At 38.3% G+C, this 18,325-nt stretch overlaps 1 protein-coding gene across 1 annotated transcript in view; it reads left to right on the forward strand.

Annotated features, from left to right (window-relative positions):
• The first annotated feature begins 2,633 nt into the window (after window positions 1-2,633).
• The window catches only part of LOC139742595 (uncharacterized), a 38,848-nt gene continuing 23,156 nt past the window's right edge, over window positions 2,634-18,325 (forward strand). Inside the window, exon 1 of the mRNA XM_071653124.1 lies at window positions 2,634-3,075. The gene's annotated coding sequence lies outside the window, so the exon portion shown is untranslated. The remainder of the gene's footprint in view (window positions 3,076-18,325) is intronic.

Genomic DNA, 18,325 nt, shown 5'->3' on the forward strand with positions numbered 1-18,325 from the left:
TTTTTAATTTCAAAGGTAATTGCGATACCCACAACAACAACTGTCGCTACAGAATCAACACGACCATGACGGCCGCAAGCATCCTGGTTCCTATATTTCTTTGCCGGTACCACCATCTCGTCTTTAACCACAGCCTATCCCTCCGACTGCCAACCTCCTCACCAGCCGCTAAAGTGTGGGCAAGACCACAAGTAATTTGTTAACATAAAGGCAGAAAGATGCATTATACAGCAGAGAGGACATACATTCAAAAAGGGAAAGAGCGAAACCTTGTGACATCTTTTTAAAAGGCATGCAAGAGATAGTGTTCTGTTAGAAGCAAACATTTAGTAGTCGTAAGTAAGTATTATGCATGACTTGACGAGTTTTTGTCAGAGGAACACAAACAAAGAAAAGAAGAATATTAATGTATCTTCTTATTTCTTTCATTTCGTTACTATTGTCCGATTCGTCAATATCTCTTCTCATCATCTATTGTAATCACATACAACGTTCCTGAATGTGTACAAATTCTTTGACAGTAGAAGGAGAGAAACAACAACAACAAAACAACAACAACAACAACAACAACAACAAATAACGCGAATATGCTGTATGGACTCAAGAAAATAATAACAAATTTTCTTATCAATGGAAAATCTATGAATTGGAGGAGGCAATGGAGTCAGTAATTTGCCTCGTGCGATTCTACTAGTGACAAAAGAAATCGAGGACAGATGTTCATGTCAATATTATATACACATTTTTTTTTCTTTCACGCAGTGTTATTTTTGTATTCTTGTTGGTAAGATCCCTAAAGAATAAGACAGAAAACTTAAACGATCTTGGATGTATACGCTTTAACGTCTTGACTTCGAAAGGATCAAATTATCAGTTTTGAAGGTGTGTACGACAGAGGAATATCTATCACGTCTATTCTGTGTGTATACCAAATTATCATCATCAGATGTTTCCTGCGTAAACGTCATATGGCAAGCTTAAGACTTTCTCTATATGAAACTGGATGCCTATCTTTTTATTCAACGGGTTAATGTCAGGGGCGGATTCAGGAATACAGTAAAGGGGGGGGGGGAGGTGTAAAACAGCGCTTACGGGTTTAATCAGCTGACAAACAAAGAAAAGGGCCTTAACGGGAAACTTCTCGTACCACTCCCCCGAAAAAACAAAACAAAAACAAGAAGGTGCGCATTAAAACAAAATTAAAGGGGGCTCCCAGTGCGCCCCCTGAATGTTATCTTCTCAACAAGTCTTTCACTAATAAGAGATTCCAGAGTGAAAAAAGGTCAAACTAAACAAGAGATATTTGCCAACGAACATGACCAGACAGAAATAAATGAATTGCTTCATACATTGTAAGCTCTGAGACATTTTGTTCAACTCCATTGATTGTGTACGATTGATGTAGTTACGCATTTTGAAAATTGTGAACAAAGAAGACCAAGTACTATATAGCAGCATGGGGAAAAAACAGGAGGTCTACACTAATCATGCTTATCATCGTTCATATATATATATATATATATATATATATATATATATATATACATACGTTGCTTTATGTATGTTTTTATTTGCCAATCGTGTCATTTCTATAACCTCTATAAGATCTCCAAACAAGCAACTCATATAAAGGAGCATATGCAACAAATCCTCCTATCTTGATCAGTTGATACAGAATTGCAAAGCTTATAGTACTATTTTCTGTTTTCGCTGTTATTCTGTGTAAGAGTTCACTCTTTGATAATCTACTATCTAGAATTAACGGATATCAAATCAGAAAGTGTCGATTTCACATCGGCATAACGGTGAAGTTTTACCTACAGCGTGTCCGTGCTGTGTGGAAATTGATAGTAGCACCCAAATAAGGGATTGCGGCGTCACGAAAACATGTCGAGTTTACCAATCCCCTTTATTCTTCTTAAACATGTTAAACGAGCTATTTTACTGTTTTAATGTACTGTGGGAGCTTTGGAGAGAAATAACACGTGAAAGAGCTACAGGTAGAAAACACTGTTGCAGTGAAAAAAAATCGAAAGTCAGTTAGCATTTGGTCAATCTCTGCCATGGCTTTAGGCGCAGGTGGAATTTTTGTGAGTGAATCGTTCAGCAGAGAAAAAGGAGTAGAATGATTGCGTTGTGTCTCACATCTAAGAATACGTGAGCTGTAAAGTTGGTCATGACAGTACGGCGAGGCGCCTTTCAATATGTGAAGGGAGGGAGGTTCTTCCCCGTTCGACTGTCCAATCACAACGTTTTGCGACTGAGTGATTAGAACCAATCGAATCACTGCGAGCAATTTAGTGGCAAATCGCTTCTCGAGGAGTCGTAACTGCGGACGCACACTTACCAGTCAACAGCGCCGCGCCATGCGATAGCAGGTAGCGTGAAAAATCAAAACTTATCACAGGCAAAGGGCCACTCACTCATACTGGAACTCTTGGCACTTTTTTTCCCTTCCCTGCCCACGCATAATATTTGACCCAAAGACATAAAGGATTAAACCCCACCCCGCCAGGCTTAAAAGCAAAAAAGAAAGAAAGGAAAAGAAATAATATCGTTCAGCCCATAAATTTGCGCCGTGGTTGTTGAATCGCGACCAAACACGTAGTGAGGGCGATAAGTGGCAATATATAGCGAAGAAGTCGTCTGCAAACTTGATAACGGCGCTTTCATTCGCGGGATCGTTGACTCTGTTGTCACGTAACTTGTTGGCGGGAAGCTTCCACTCATTGATATTTGCTACGACGACCCGTTGAAAACAGAGAGAAGAGTGAGCGAGAAGGGGAGGGCGAGAGAGAGGGTGAGTGAGTGAGTGGAAGAGAATGCGAGCAGATCGGACGGAAGTACACAAGCTTTTCACTGGACGGCAGGGATCGAACTTTTTTCGTGTTTCTTGACAAGGATCGAACTTGATTTGTCTTGTTTCATTCGGCGACGCCAGTTTTCCAATTGGAGTGAGTCCAAGTACGCGCAGGGACACTCTTTAGTCCGCTCAATCTGGGGTCTTGGTGGTATACAGGAGATAACATCCATTCAGCGTCGGGCTACATTCTCTCGCTGTCCTACCATTCTAAGGTAAGCAGACAATACCATGGGCCTCAACCATATCATCAATTAAGCTCTCCTGACGCGTGTGGATGTAAGAGAACGTACTTTTGAGAAGCGATTAATGTTTAGCATTGTAGAAGAGTGTAGAAGGGGGATTACATCTTAGTCCCTCTTTAACAAACGCGTTGATGACGAACTGTAAGCTTTAAGGGTTGGTATAGTTTTGGTTGAGATGGGGCTTTAGGTTTCCAACTTTTTTTCCCCCATAAAATAATGAGAAACCTCTTAATGAAATATGAAAAGGCATCTAATTCTAAGAGGGATTCAAAGTTTATTTTGATGAAAATTGGTTTTTAGATGGCTGAGATATCGAAAAACAAAAGGATCCTTATAAAAGGTGTGACCCACCTTTTATTAGGTTTTTTGCTTTGTTTTACTTCGTTTTTGGATATCTCAGCCATTTCAAAATATATTTTCATCAAACAGATCTTTGAATTGTATGCTCTTTAACATTTTATAAGTGGTTTTTTAGTATCTCGCAAAAAGCGAAAAGCTCAATCTTCATTTATCCAATATCATACCATCCTTTAACAACACGCTAACTTCTCCATTTTCCTCCCCCTCCCCATTTATTCAAAGTTTCAACTCCTCGAAGATTTTGATGTGATATTCTCTGTATTAACGTGTTTCATCTTTGTCTGATAATAACCATTATGTCTGTGAGTGTCGTACCTTGCATTATTGGGATTACCATAATCGCGGAGTTAAAAGTTGGCAAGTACGTAAGTTACTTTTCCCTCCTACTCAAGCAACATTGGAGGAATTAAATTTTTATATATATAGATCTATTCTAGAGCTTCAATCTAATCTATTGTGGAAAGTTGGCGGGGGATAATAAAATCCCTAGTTTGCGTTTTAAAGTCAGTTCTCATTCCTCTCATCTTCCATAAGCTGTTATATCATATAATCATGCCTCTATATTTAGCCTTCTCCATATTTCATGCAAAGATTGGTAATCCTGTAGATATTGGATCCAAGTTTGTGGTAGATTCATGAATGGATCACTGCTTCATCTTTCTTCCTCATTGTCTCTTCTTTTATGACTTTTTTGATGTGTGTAGCTCTTGAATGTCTTCTTTTGTCGTTTTTAGGAGAGTGTTGACCAGTTGTGTTTGTTTTGTTTTATTTTGTTTTTTTACGCAAAAAGAATCGGACAAAATTACATGCCCGGTATATTCATTTCTGCATGAAAGTCTTAAGTTGCTCTGTGACGGTCTGTCGTCACAAAGCAAAATTCTGTGGTGAAGCTAGATATAAAGCTGTTGGGTTAACGACTTAACATCCTCTCTCGGCCGCAAAGAACACCCTTGCATGTATCTTCGTGTACTCTTTGGATCTTATGATCGTGAAAATGAATTGAATCAATTCATGAGCTCTACCAATTCTATTTTTTTTTTTGTAGTGAAGATAGAGTCTTGGAACATTTCAAATTTTATGCCAAATTATAAAGCAGAATACAAGAAAGAATAAGCGTATCCAACGGAAGATTTTATTTGGACAATCGTCCTGTTTTTCTACCGTTGAGCTATAGCAATATCCTCTCTATGAATGTGTCTTTTTATCGAACATTTCGGTATATTCAGCGGGAGCCTTGTGGTAAAGAGATGAGCTCTTGAGACGAAGCATTTCTGAGCTCCAGCCAAGAGCATAATAGATTTGACGATTTCGTCAAATCAACGATTAACACTCTGCTTTATAGGAAAGAATACGCGATAATGCATCAATGTTTATGATAAGATAATAAGCAATGACGATACTACGTGGGGTTATACTATAGAACAAAACAAAGATCTTTCTTTTCTTCGTCAGTTTCTTTTTTAATTCTTCTACCAATCATCTTCATCATCAGTGATATCACCATCGTTATCATCTACATCATCGTCATCGTTTGATGTCTATTATTCATTTTTACTCTGTTTTTTTTGTTGCCAAGATTAAAGCGTCCTTGACTGGCATTGGCTCTCTAAAAGAGTCCTTTAAAGGTCATTTAGAAGCCATGACTATAAGAATCATTGCTTTCACACTATCACGCCATGACGTAAGAACACAACATGGACCGATCTCGGCAGAAAGAGTAATTTACACACATAAAAGTAAGGATTATCGCTCTTACGACAGAGTCAAATCGCCAAAAGAGACTTTCCCCTGGTCCTTTTTTTTTGGAAGAGGGACTGTCAAGGTACAAAAGTATGGAGAGAAAACATTCACTCTTTTCGTTTTAACTCTTCATCCCCTCCCCCCTCCCTCTTCATTACCGTCATGTCCCTCTTCTAAGGAGCCAGGGGACAACCTTAATAAGGCCCAGCTCCATTAACAGCAAGCTTTTCATCATGTGGGAATTGATTCCGGAGTTTGATTCTTTGGGTTTTTAAAAAAAATCTAGATGAATGATTTACTTAATTGCGGGACAATTTTTCAGCTTCTAATTTTCTTTTTCAAAGTCATTATAATGGTCAAGCACATAATACACAACTACACAATTAAAGAAGCATACTGTGCTGCTGCCCAATACTCACCGTTTTAACATGAATATGTTCCTTCCCACCACCTTAACAGGAATATGTTCTTTCTTTTATTTTTTTTTTTTTATTTCTTGTGTTTTCTTCGACAATATCTCCCAGACAAAGCCTGTCTTCTTTTAATTTGTATTCAATTCTATCTTCTCTCTCCTGGGGCGTGGTAGAAAAGTGTATTCTATCAAATCACATTTTGTTATTTTCTCTTGCTTTAGAATGAATTGTAAAAGAAAAAAAATACACATATCTTCTTTCTTTTTGGTTCCACTACTACTAGTATGAATAGGAGTGTAGCTGGAATCATCACTTTCAATCTTATTGGTTTCTTTACTCAAATTTCGCAAATATGTTATACGAGAAAATACGAGTAACACATTTCCTCTGGCGCCAATAAAGCTAAACGTCTGTGAAAGGTTTTAGTAGAAGGCATTAAGCAATTACATTCTCTTATGTTGCCCCAGGATTGTGTGATGTCTTCCATTTAAATAGAGCGAGTTTTTTGGAGTAATCAACGATTACTTTACAGCCGGAATACGATTTGGCAACAAAGCCAAACGTTATATCCTTACCTTATATAATACGCACCTTCTTCTTCACTCTGGCAAACCAGCAACTTAAAGCATTGATCCTGTCATTTTTTTTTTTATATCGGTATACGTGTCGTCATATAGAAATTGCATCCACTCTGAAGTGGAGACGGCCGGACATCTACTTGATATACTCTCTTTGTTCCATTTGATGCAATTCTCTTTAGCCTGACATTCAATCGCGTTTCAAAAGGGAATCAGTTTTCACTGTCTCTTTAATGACGCCCCATGACGTCATAACTACAGATTAGTGACAAATTATTGTCAAAGTAGTTAATGTTGTGTTCAATAGTACTTGACATGGAAACCGGTAAACGCTTGTGGTCTCAGAGTAAATAGGTAGTCACGCTATATATTTACGATCTCGCACAAACACATGTTTTTTTATCATGTTTGTGTTGATATGTGGACACATTGTCGCTGACACTTCGTGATTGGTCATAGTTTTTGTCACCATGCAGTATCCGCTCCTTACAGGCGATGACTTCACTGCAATGACTGCCTTAATTCATCAAGTTTATCATTATATTCTTCAAACATTTATCACGCGTAAAAAAATTTAATGGAATGGGTAAACGAATTCATCTTCCTCAGTCGTGCAGACACGAATGACATACATGGGGGCCTCAGTTTCCTTTCCTTTATTTGCAATTTTCAACAAAAACACTTGTCTCATGATTATTAATCTTTTTTTACTGCCATATATATATATATATATATATATATATATATATTACCTATAGCGAGTGAGATAATCAAAAATCTATCCACGCTACTTGAGGCCCACTTCTGAGAGAAAAGAAAAAAAAGTAGAAGAAAAAATCAAAGTGCAGCGAGCCTTCTGGTAATATAGACAATATTATCAAAGTCAACGACTTTCTTGACATTTTCGTAGACAAGGCTGCAGACAAGAGAGATAATTAAGTGTAGACATGTTGATGCATGTTTTATCGTCAGGAGAGAGAGGACGAAAGGGTTCTATCAGACAAGTCAATTGTAAGCATGTTTTTTATTGAGAGAGAGAGAGAGAGAGAGAGAGAGACGGATGCCCTTTTTAATTCTGATTTTTACTCCTTTGCTGTGCGTTCTGGTATGTTTTGCAGCGATGTAATTCCATGGTGATAATAGAAACACAACGCTTTTTACCAAGAAACCATTACTCCTCCCTCAGGGGTCAGTGGAAAGGGAAATAATGAATTATTTTTTCAGCAATAGAGTTTCCATTAAGTGACTGAAATATTAATCAAGAATCTCGCTTAGGTTAATCTGATACAGCTGCCAATGACATTAGTGTCGAATTTGTGGAAGAAAATACACTGTAATGGCCTTGTGTTTGGAATAATATGTATTTCAGTAGAGCGGAAAGTTATGACTGTGACGTCACAACGACACTCCTCCCACGCAATTTTGCGTTTTAATACACCGGATATTCAAATGAAACCATTACCCCTTACATGCAAAACTATTGTTTGAAAATATACTCCCAATAAACTAAGGAGGGATGATTCGTTGAAATGTGCTAAACGCGGGATAGTTGCTATATGGTATTTCAGAAAGAGAGTTCTGTTTTTTATGTGGGGAGGGCGTGGGGATTATTTAGAAGACTGTTATTGGTATAACTAGATTGCCTTGTGTTCTTCTGTTCTGAAAGGAACGAGAGCTGTGAAAATTTGTAACGAATTGACCAAAACACAATGGGACTGCTGATTACATCATAATCACCCGCTGGGAACACCAAAGTCCCGGGAGCTAGGTATCCAGTACCACCCCGTCCTTGTAAAGGCACAGTGATTGGATGTGTATAAAGCATGCGGCGTTGGCGCGTTCATTGACCGATGCAGCTTCGAGCTGATTCCGGTAATTGGTATTAACTGATCAAAATGGATGAAGGCCTGGCAGAACAGGCTAAAGTAGTTTTCTCGTCCTTTCGCTCCAGGACACTGTCCTCCAGGACTCGAAAAGTGGTCGTAAATGACCTATAGACTCTGAACTATAGAACTAGAAATGGAAGGCGTGAGCTTATCGGCCTATCTGAAATACATGGTATAGTTTTGGTTGAGATAAGGATTCAGCTTTTAACTTTTTGCGACATAATTAGAGGCCAATATTGTGAAATATTAAGGAGCATACAACCCTAAGAGGAATTTAAAGTTTATTTGATGAAAATCGGTTTTGAAATGGCTGCAGATATCCAAAAACAAAGTAAACCAAAAAGATATCGATTAAAAGTGGATCCCACCTCTTGTTAGGATGGCGTTGTTTTTGGATATCTCAGCCATTTCGAAACCAATTTTCATCTAATAAACTTTGAATTCCTTTTAGAATTGTATTGCCCTTTCATATTTCAGGAGAGGTTTCTCATAATCTCACAAAAAAACAGTTGGAAACCTGAAACCCTATCGTAACACTCGCCATTTTGTTAAGTCCTCTATTCGCTATTACAAGAATTTACAACTTTCCTGTTTTTAGGCTCGTCAGAGGGGGCTTTAAACTTGGCTTTGAGGACTGAAATGAAATAACGCTCAAAAGAATCGTTATCAATTAGTGTCAACAGTATCCCCCCATTTCCGCGGCCCCCGCGATACGTTATTCAAGCTGACGGCGCCATAGAAAAATAAGCTATACTGTCTTCATGTGGATATGTCATTTCTGATATCCATTTGATTTTGTACATGCATTAGGAATAGTTGTGAAAAAACAACGCAAAAACGGTGAAGCAAAACCAGTTCCAAAGTAATGAGGAAGATGACTACTTTATTCCCTATAACGCGCGATTTAATGGCTGCTAAGATTGCCGGCTACATCAAAGAAAGTCGTGATTACATCCTGTGCTTTATCAGCTAGTCGACAAAATGTCACCAGGTAAGACACCTTAACACATTTTTTTTTCGTCATTTTAATGCAATAAAGTTTTTTTTGAAGTTTTATATGCTCTACATATCAGTTGTGTCGCAATCAATATCACATAAAACTCATCAACCCCTTTCGAGAAATATTAACATCAATTAGCCTTAATCGGTTGATAGCAGTATCAAAATAGGTCTTTTCGTACAAAAGTGATATAAGCATACAATGGACACGCACAAATACTGTCTTTAAAAAAGATATAACTTGAATCGTTTGCTCTTGGTTGGTTAAATTCTCTCATGCTGTTAAAAATTGGGAAAATGTATACAAAAGTGAAACATAGACAAAATACGCATTTTTTAAGTTATCGATCTGAAGGAAGGATAATAATTCTTGATAAACAATGAAAAGGATAAGAAGATGTTTCAAAATCTTTTATCACACTGATGGGTTGAAAGCTCGTGTGTTTTGTGAGCAAAATTTCAGTATAGTGGAGGACCTTTTTTTTTTTTGTCGCCGAACTGCCTGATGTATGAACTGTTCAGTTGCGGATGGGGGGGGGGGGGGGGCACCGGGCACGCGCCCTACGCGCCCCATTTGATTCTTTCTTTAATAAAAGAAAGAAAAAGAAAAAAAAACAACCTTTTTTCAAGCTTTATTTATTTTTTTCTTTACTTTTTTGCTTGTTACTGGTAGAATCCGGGAGTGGAACCAGAAAGATAAGCTGCTTTGCGCCCCCTCCCTTTACGGAATTCCTGGATCCGCCCCTGCTGTTTAATAACAGATTATCTACTGTGTCGAAATTGTCAAAGTCATCATCTATACTAACTTGTACAGTTGGTTATTAGTTATTTTTTTCGCGTGATTACCAAACATCAGTCATACCAACAGCATGACTAGTGCAAACCATATCGTAACTGAAGCGCTTTTTTGAGTGTGTTTGTGTGTGTGTGTGTGTGCGTAGGGGTGTTTCTGTCTGTTTGTCTGACTGTTACTCTGTTTAACATTGCCGCCACGTCCCATGCCTCGTTTAACACTGACCCTGACAGCAAATGCAACATCAATCAGATATACCGATAGTTTTTCCTCCGATATGACTTGCGATATACTTAGCGCGCCCGGGAAGTATCGATCTTAGGTTTTCTTACGCCTGATGCATCACATTGACAAGAGACCGTTTATCGATACGTTGACTTGGGATCCGATGGCACGCGGTGATTTCTGACTTACGAGAGTAGGCGTACGATAAGATGACGCAATCAAGACGCCAACGTCAAAAGCGAGGAAAACTTACACAGAGGTTTTCTTTGTTAATAGTGGAATCAACTCATCAAAATCATCCATTAACAAAAGCGTCCATTAACGACTTGTATACTTCAATCGATTGAGGTCAACTTGAGTAAACGAAAATGTTTGATGTTTACGACAACCTTGTCGATCACCACGCGGGCATAACCCCGAAAGGCAGAAGACTGCGAATCCGCTGCCTCTTTTAAAGATTTTAAAGATGTAGCGCAGATGTTTTAAAAGCTCTAGAAATTTTCAGCTCAGTTAAAAAAAGGAAACGCATAGTACTGTAGTTATGACGCCACATTGGCAGCTTCATGGCTCTATTCCTGAGAAAGAAATTATCATAATTTTGTTATATTGTTATTGTTATTATGATTATGATGATGATGATGATTACCATTATTACTATCATCTTTTTACTGATTTAAGTTTAAGTATTCATATTAGCAGTATCGTCATTTTCATTAAATCTTTACCACTCATATACGTGTGAATTGGGAAGGGGTTTAATGCTTACACATTTTTCTTACAGATTGGTAAGACTAATCAATCCTTGACAATGCCCCTCATTTCTCTGGACCTAAGAATGTTTTACTCTAAGAAAAATAGGTTCAACTTTGCACCTTTACCAGTGCCAAATTGGGATATTCTTTAAAGGTGTTCACAGTTCTGAAAGGTGCAAAATTTGCACCTTTCAAGACGATCCCAGTGTGACACTGGTAAAGTTGCTAAGTTGAACCTTTTTTCTGAGAGAGTAATTGAAAACATTCTATGTCTAAAGAGATGAAGGGCATTGTCAAAGATTTATCTTACTATAATGTGTTAGAAAAATTTGTAAGCAAAAAATCTGTCTTTACTCTAGAGCGGTTTCACTATGACCCCTATAATTATTTCGGTGGTCGATGAATGCCATCAATGATTCATTTATTCATTCATTCGTAATCCTATCCATATATGATCCTATTCATGTATGATCTTATCCATTTGATATTATGCTCCTATCCAATGATCCTATCCATATATCCACCGACATATAAACTATTTCAACTAGGCATAAATCCATAATTTTTGCAATGGGATCAGCCAAGTCTTTCGTGAGGTTTTTCGTGACGTGGAATAGCGTAAGAATTTAAAACGCTCGGAAGCATTTCTTTCTTTTTTCCTAGTATTTCTTTTTTACACGGCAGGTTGTAATGGGGGAAATGCAGATCGAGGGACGGAACAAATCAAGTGATAATTCCAAGTCTCCTAATGTTCATTGTCACTTCAAATTCCACAAGATATCGGCTGCACCATGAAATTGGTATATGGGTAAAAATCTTTGTGCTGAGATATCGCGTGATATCAGTGTTCACTAAACTGAAAGAATATAATCAAAGTTGTTGAAGTCTCATTAGTGTCCGTTGATACTAAAAACCCTACCCATGTCTGTTCATATAGTGTGTGTGTGCGTGTTTGTGTGTGCGCGCAAGTGTGTATGTAAATGTAATTGCTTTTCGTCCATCAAATTCTGCGTTAGGGAAAAAATGTGTTATGAAGTCGGCTTCCGATACAAAAAAAAACAAAACAAAAAAAAAACAAAAAAAAAACAACAACAACCGAACAACTCAAAAAAGGCGAGAGAGAAATGATAATGAGGTGATTGTGCAGAATTGCGCGTGTATAGTTCTGGCGACACCAATTGCACCTACGTCACTACATGAATGCATTGCAAAATACTTGTATTTCTCGAGATTCTCAGCACGTTAACGGAGCAATTACGTTTTCAATCACTTTGCATCACGCGCTTATTGTACAACCTTATAGACGTTCTAATAATGTCAGTTGATTCATTGAAGACATCAGCGGCGTGAGTGCAGACGGGCCTAGAGAAAAGAGAGTGCATTTTCTCGGTTTGCTTCATTCATTAACCACTATAATAACCCACTTTTGTCTTTTTTTTTTAAACAAGACACCTGTCTATTTGTGTGTGTGTGTGTGTGTGTGTGTGTGTGTGTGTATATATGTGTGTGTGTTTCTTTACATAAAACGATCAAATGAACTAGTTCTCTCAATCAAATGATTGTAACTTTATTGTGCACACACACACACACACACACACACACACGCCCAGCACATCCACACACCCAAACCAACACACCCACGCACTCACTTGAACCCACACACCGAAGTAGTATTCATTCGAATAACATCAAAAAACATTAAAAACATCAAAATCATACTCACGAGGAAACGAATACAACCCACATACCCACACTTTACACAGACGCCCGTACAAACACAAAATTATAGCAACTGGTTTTCTACTCAACAATGCCGCTTGATGAACATTCATTCGTAGGCATAGGCCTACTCATTAATTCAGCAAAAAAAAAAATGAAAACACACACACGCACACACACAAAGGCATGCAGCATAGTAACAGTCATGCATCCGTATATTAAACATATCACCCTACCTATCCCCTTTACCATATCTTTGTGCAAAAAAGAAAAAGAAAAAAGGTAGAAGAAGTAATCATATATGTGTGTGTGTAGGGTTAACAAATGTTCATCCCTCCCCCTGAAAAAGACCAAAAAATTTGCTCTTTATCCCGTCCTTATTTTAGCATGTCTCTTTCGCCAAGGACCACCCAAACCATCCACCCCGCAAATTGGCAAACAAACTCACTCTACAAAAAAAAAAAAAAAAAAAAAAATGAATGACACTTGCGTACACCCCTATTCACACCCACACACGTAAATCAGAAATCCAGGAATTCCGTAAAAGGGGGCGCCTTTACAAAATCAAGGGGGGGGGGGTGCGCTCCCATTTTTTCTTTTAATTTCTTTTGTTTTGACAAAAATTAAAGGGGGAGGGGGCGCCCGGTGCGCCCCCGCCTGGATCCGCCACTGTTTAATGCACCCGGTTATACGCTGCCCGAAGTGTACGTATACCGGGTCCCCTCGGTAACTTCGAAGCTACCCTCAGAAGGAGGAGGAGGAGGAGGAGAAGGAGAAGGAGAAGGAGGAGGAGGATGAGGAGAAGGAGAAGGAGAAGGAGGAGAAAGTTATCCTTATCAATGCTTTCACTACCATTACTATTATTAGCAATATCATCGTTAATATGAGTATCACCGTAATTATCATTATTGTCATTAGGATTTGTCCGAAGGGCCAAAAGAGGAACACACACATGCAGACAGATGATTATATAAGTATGCATACAATTTACATAATAATTCAAACAAAATGGATGCAAAATGAACCGTATTCGTATAGAAGTGAGCCTACGTCCTGCAGCAGTGATGATGTCAGTGAAAAAGACTTCAAGATGTAACGGTCAGTCCATTCTATCATTCTTTTTAAGTGGAGGAGAACCCATCCTGTAAGGTACACGAATCTAAACACAAAAGGTTAAACTCGTCCATCGAATCCGCATCAATCAAACCCTAGAAGGGAGGGGGGGGGGGGGTTGACAAAAAGACGTCACTTGGTATTTAATCATGTTTGATTAGTCGCATCGCCAGGTTTAATGAATCTCCGCCCCTGCCAAGTCAAACATATCACTGCGTCGTCCAACCATGTGCGTTCCAGTTGATGACCAACCTTGATGATCACGCAAACCTCATCCTGGTATACTAAGCACGAAGAGAGACAGAACTTTTTCTTTCTTTCTTAAAGGAGGCTATTCTGCCCTCAGAAATCCAATGGCATGTTGACAATGGAACTGTGAAATCGACTCCGCACATGTTGATATACATACCTCTGTAGAGATATACCAAGTAATGACTTTCGTAAGACTTCGGAAAAATTTGTACAGCAATGTGTTGCGCATGACTGATTACAAAGTCATTAAACCATACTGCATTATATACTAATTTTTTGAAGGAAGATCAAATTATATGTTTAGATATATCTCTTTGGTCGGTCGCTGTTTTTACATCAAGACGAAATGGAATTCCAGTCCGTGTTAAGTATTCAATGATTAGTAGTGGAAGATAACAGTTAAGTTAATGGTCCTTCAGGTGCGTTAGTGAAGTACTTATTCTCGCATAACTCCACATAGAAATCAACTCCTGTTTGAATTGACCCACAATAGAATTTAGCCCATTGATGGTAGAAATCGAATGAATGTATATAATGTATATATTCACACACACACACACACACACACACACACACACACACACACACACACACATACACACGCACACGCACACACATTGTATATAACAACTATACACGTAGGCCTTTATACATGTATTACCTTAAGATAAAAATATTTTTGTTTCAGTTAGAATAAGTCTGAAATAACTTCAAGAAACAATAGAATCGGTGGTGATCACTCTCACATAAATGATCTCAAGTTCTGATGTCATCACATCACATCTCTTCCCCTTATTTTTCTTTTAGTTTTTTTTTCTTTTAAACAAGGTAATCTTTTTGAAACTTTATGACTCTGTCTGCATTTCTCTTTGACTGTCGACTTGGACATAGAGGAGGAAAGTACAGTACGTTAAACTCATTGTTGAGAAAGTAGTGAAAATAAGTGCGTATACTAAACGAAGCTCTTGCATTACGCACAGTAAAATCTAGTCCACATAAGACTCCACCACGGCAGAATTCCACATGGGGACAAAAACCTTTGTCTTACATGACAGGAAGGAAAAATGCTTTGTTCTCAAGTGATAATGTTGCCGTGGCGGAGTTGGGTTCTAAACGTCTCCGGGCAATGTCTCCAATTCTCGATCGATTGCCATTGGATTCTTGTATAGCAACGTATCGACGGGCGATTAGAGTTTCGCCTCGATCTGTTTCCATGCAGAAGTATCACGCCTGATGTGGATGTAAAGCGAAGCGACCTCCAAACTGCAATCAGCGTTTTGGAAGTCTTCGAAAAAAACACTTTGCAGTTGTTTGCCCAAAATTCCATGTGTATAATGTTGCTGATATAACCATAAACCGGACATATGAATACGTTTGAGACATTCATATTGCTGGCTAATAGATCTAACTTAAAGGGGATGGCTAGTAACTGATCAGTGGGAATCAGTGGGAATGCTGGAGGATGATTGTTCCAATCCTTGTGGGATTCATTTAAGAGTACACTACTGTTGTGTGCAAATTATTTGCTTCAAAACGGTCTCATATTCAAGTAATGTGCAGATTAATGCCCCGTCACTGACCAGGCACGCTAACCTGGAAACATAAAACTGCATTCAGCATTCCCACTGATTCCCACTGATCGGTTACTAGCCATCCCCTTTAAATGAGATGTAAAAATTCACGTCAGTGAAATCATCATAGTGAACTTTAACTTTCGAAGAAAATTTATTACAGAATGTAGGCCTATACAGTATCGTCTGTACTATACGCCTTGGAATAGGGGGACCGCATCACATAGAGCTAAAGAGGAAGATATAGATATAACGTACCCAGACATGTTGCATATACACATATGATTGTACAATATACCAATACATACAAATATGTACTGATTTCTGTAAACAGCATTAATAAGACAAAACAAAACAATATTGGTGTGCTTCAACCATGTCATTTTATATATGTCTTCATCCCCCCCCCCCAAAAAAAAGGAGAGAAATATATAGCATGTTACCAAGGTGTTGCGCCATCTTCTTCCTCCTTTCTTTGATTTCCTCTTTGGCACAAATCTGAAAGTGATGGCGTGATTGACAGGAGGAAAATTGTCATATTAGGATGGGTATACGGATTTGATTTGCCAGTTTGTCTGTTCTGTACGTCCTTCTGAATTCTTAACTTAATTTCATGCAATGAATATAAGCACGTGGGTGGAGAGAAAGACGGGGTTTACACAAAGAAAGGAGAGAGAGGAATAAGATATGAAATTCCAAACCAGAGAGAAAAACAAGTGAACGTCTCACCGACAAAACGAAGCAAAAACGCAAAAAAAAGAAGAAAAGTAGCGATCAGAACTAGACCAACAATCTTCAGCTCTGTGCTTACATCACTCGATCCAGCCTATCAAGCGACCTTATTAAAACGTTGAATTTCACTGCCTGATCAAAACGACATTGAGAGGAATTGTGCAAGGGGGACAGATAACAAGACCTTCAATTACTTTCTAGGTTCAAATCATTGATCTCTCTATCTCTTTGAAGGAAACATGAATTACAAAGAGAGTATAAATCGATACTTGTATACGATTATCCGCGAGTACTCTTTCCTGTTTACGTTGCAGAAATCTATCCGTTTGAAATAAACATGCCCCACATACTAAACTCTTGCAGTGAAAGCGTTTAACGAAATGACATCTGATCGAACAAAGAGAAAACAAAGGAAAACTAAGACAGACGCTAATTTGTTATGGGACTGCCTGCCGTTGAACAAAAATCATATAACTTTGATATTATCGCAATGTCTGGTACAAAATGAATATTAAAGGATAATACGATGACACTCGAATGTCACCAAAAAAAATAGCTGTTCATATTCAACGAATTATAATGAAAAAGGAGCGAAGAGGAGAGACACAACGACGTATTTTTCCTAGAAATTATTGGCCTTCAACACACAGTTAATGGGGGGGGGGGGGATGGGAGAGAACGCGTTTAAACACATGAAAAAAAAAACTCAGGAAGGAAATGTTAAAACCTAGGCGTGCATATGCTGAGAAAAAGGCTTTACGTGATTAAAGTGATGGTAGGGAACAAAACAAGATAGGACAAATTAATGTAAGTGGATTAGGAGCAGGAAAGAAGACGACCACGAGCTTCATCTGTCCCTTATCGTATTCATTCCTTGTCGCCTTCAATCTATAGATCTATCTGATCGAAGGAAACAAAGTCTGCCCAGAAGCTGATATAGAATTGTTTGAAAAAATATGCCTCATCGAACTCCAAGGATGCGTACTGATCCGTCAGCCGCATATCGAGGTGGACGGATGAATATAATGATAATAATACATTGTCCCCCCTAACAGCTACAGATAAGTGTCTCCGAAGCTCAGATACAAACTTAATTTCCTTGTAGCAAGGTGAGTAAGATCCCTAAGCTATCTCGTCATTCTCTCAATTTGTTATCTTGAAAGCAGATACATCGTGAAACGAATGCATTTTTTTTTTGCCCTTGGTCCGAGAGGTTTGTGTTTTTTTTTTTGTTTTTGCTTTTTTATAGAATCCAAGACAAAGACTGATGGGGAAATTAGATTGTTAACCGCACGCCGTTGGCAGAATGTGTTATCAGAGATATTGAATTTAAGTCATATCAAGCTTGTCACATTATGTGAAAAATCTTTCTACATACACTGTATCATCATTTTTACACGTCTTTCTAGCAAGTCACTTATCCCCATTTCTTATCTTGTAAATATCCATCGATAAGAATGTGGATGTTTAAATGCATATTATTTCTATATTTCTTTGAAGAGTATGAATAATGAAGAGGTATGTTTCTGTGGGAGTCTGCTGTCTCCCATGGAGCGAAATCTGCATGATTTCACTCTCAATTTAAAGCAAACATCAGCGAACACATTATTAAAGCGTGAAGGCGAAACGAGGAGCTAGCATGAAGTCGGTTGAAAAAAAAAAGCAGCCATTCCACTTCATTTGTGCGCTTGTTGGAATGGACGTTCCCTGTCAAATGCGATCGGCGATAATGGCTTGAGAAAAAGCCGAATCATTTAGATTGCTAATGCTCTGGTGTAAACTGTGAACTAACGTCTGCCAGAGCCCTTAACCCAATTAGGATAAGGCTGTCAAATAATGCAGGTTGTTGTTATTGTTGTTGATGTTCTTGTTTTTTTCTCTCTGTGTGTTTTCGTGAGGCGTGAAAGTGAAAGTGTGAACTCCACTTTGATATGATGGAAACTTCGAGAAACAAAGAAAAAGATATAGGGAGAAGTAAAGATAAGCAAGAGCTAGAATTAGAGTTAGAGTTAGAGATAGACATAGAGATAAAGATAGAGATAGAGATAGAAAGAGAGAGAGATAGAGAGATAGATAAAGGAGGGAAT

Source organism: Diadema antillarum, unplaced genomic scaffold, assembly GCF_040938485.1.
Source record: "Diadema antillarum isolate AM-2024a unplaced genomic scaffold, OU_Dant_1.0 seq00001007_RagTag, whole genome shotgun sequence".
NCBI classification, from domain to species: Eukaryota; Metazoa; Echinodermata; class Echinoidea; order Diadematoida; family Diadematidae; genus Diadema; species Diadema antillarum.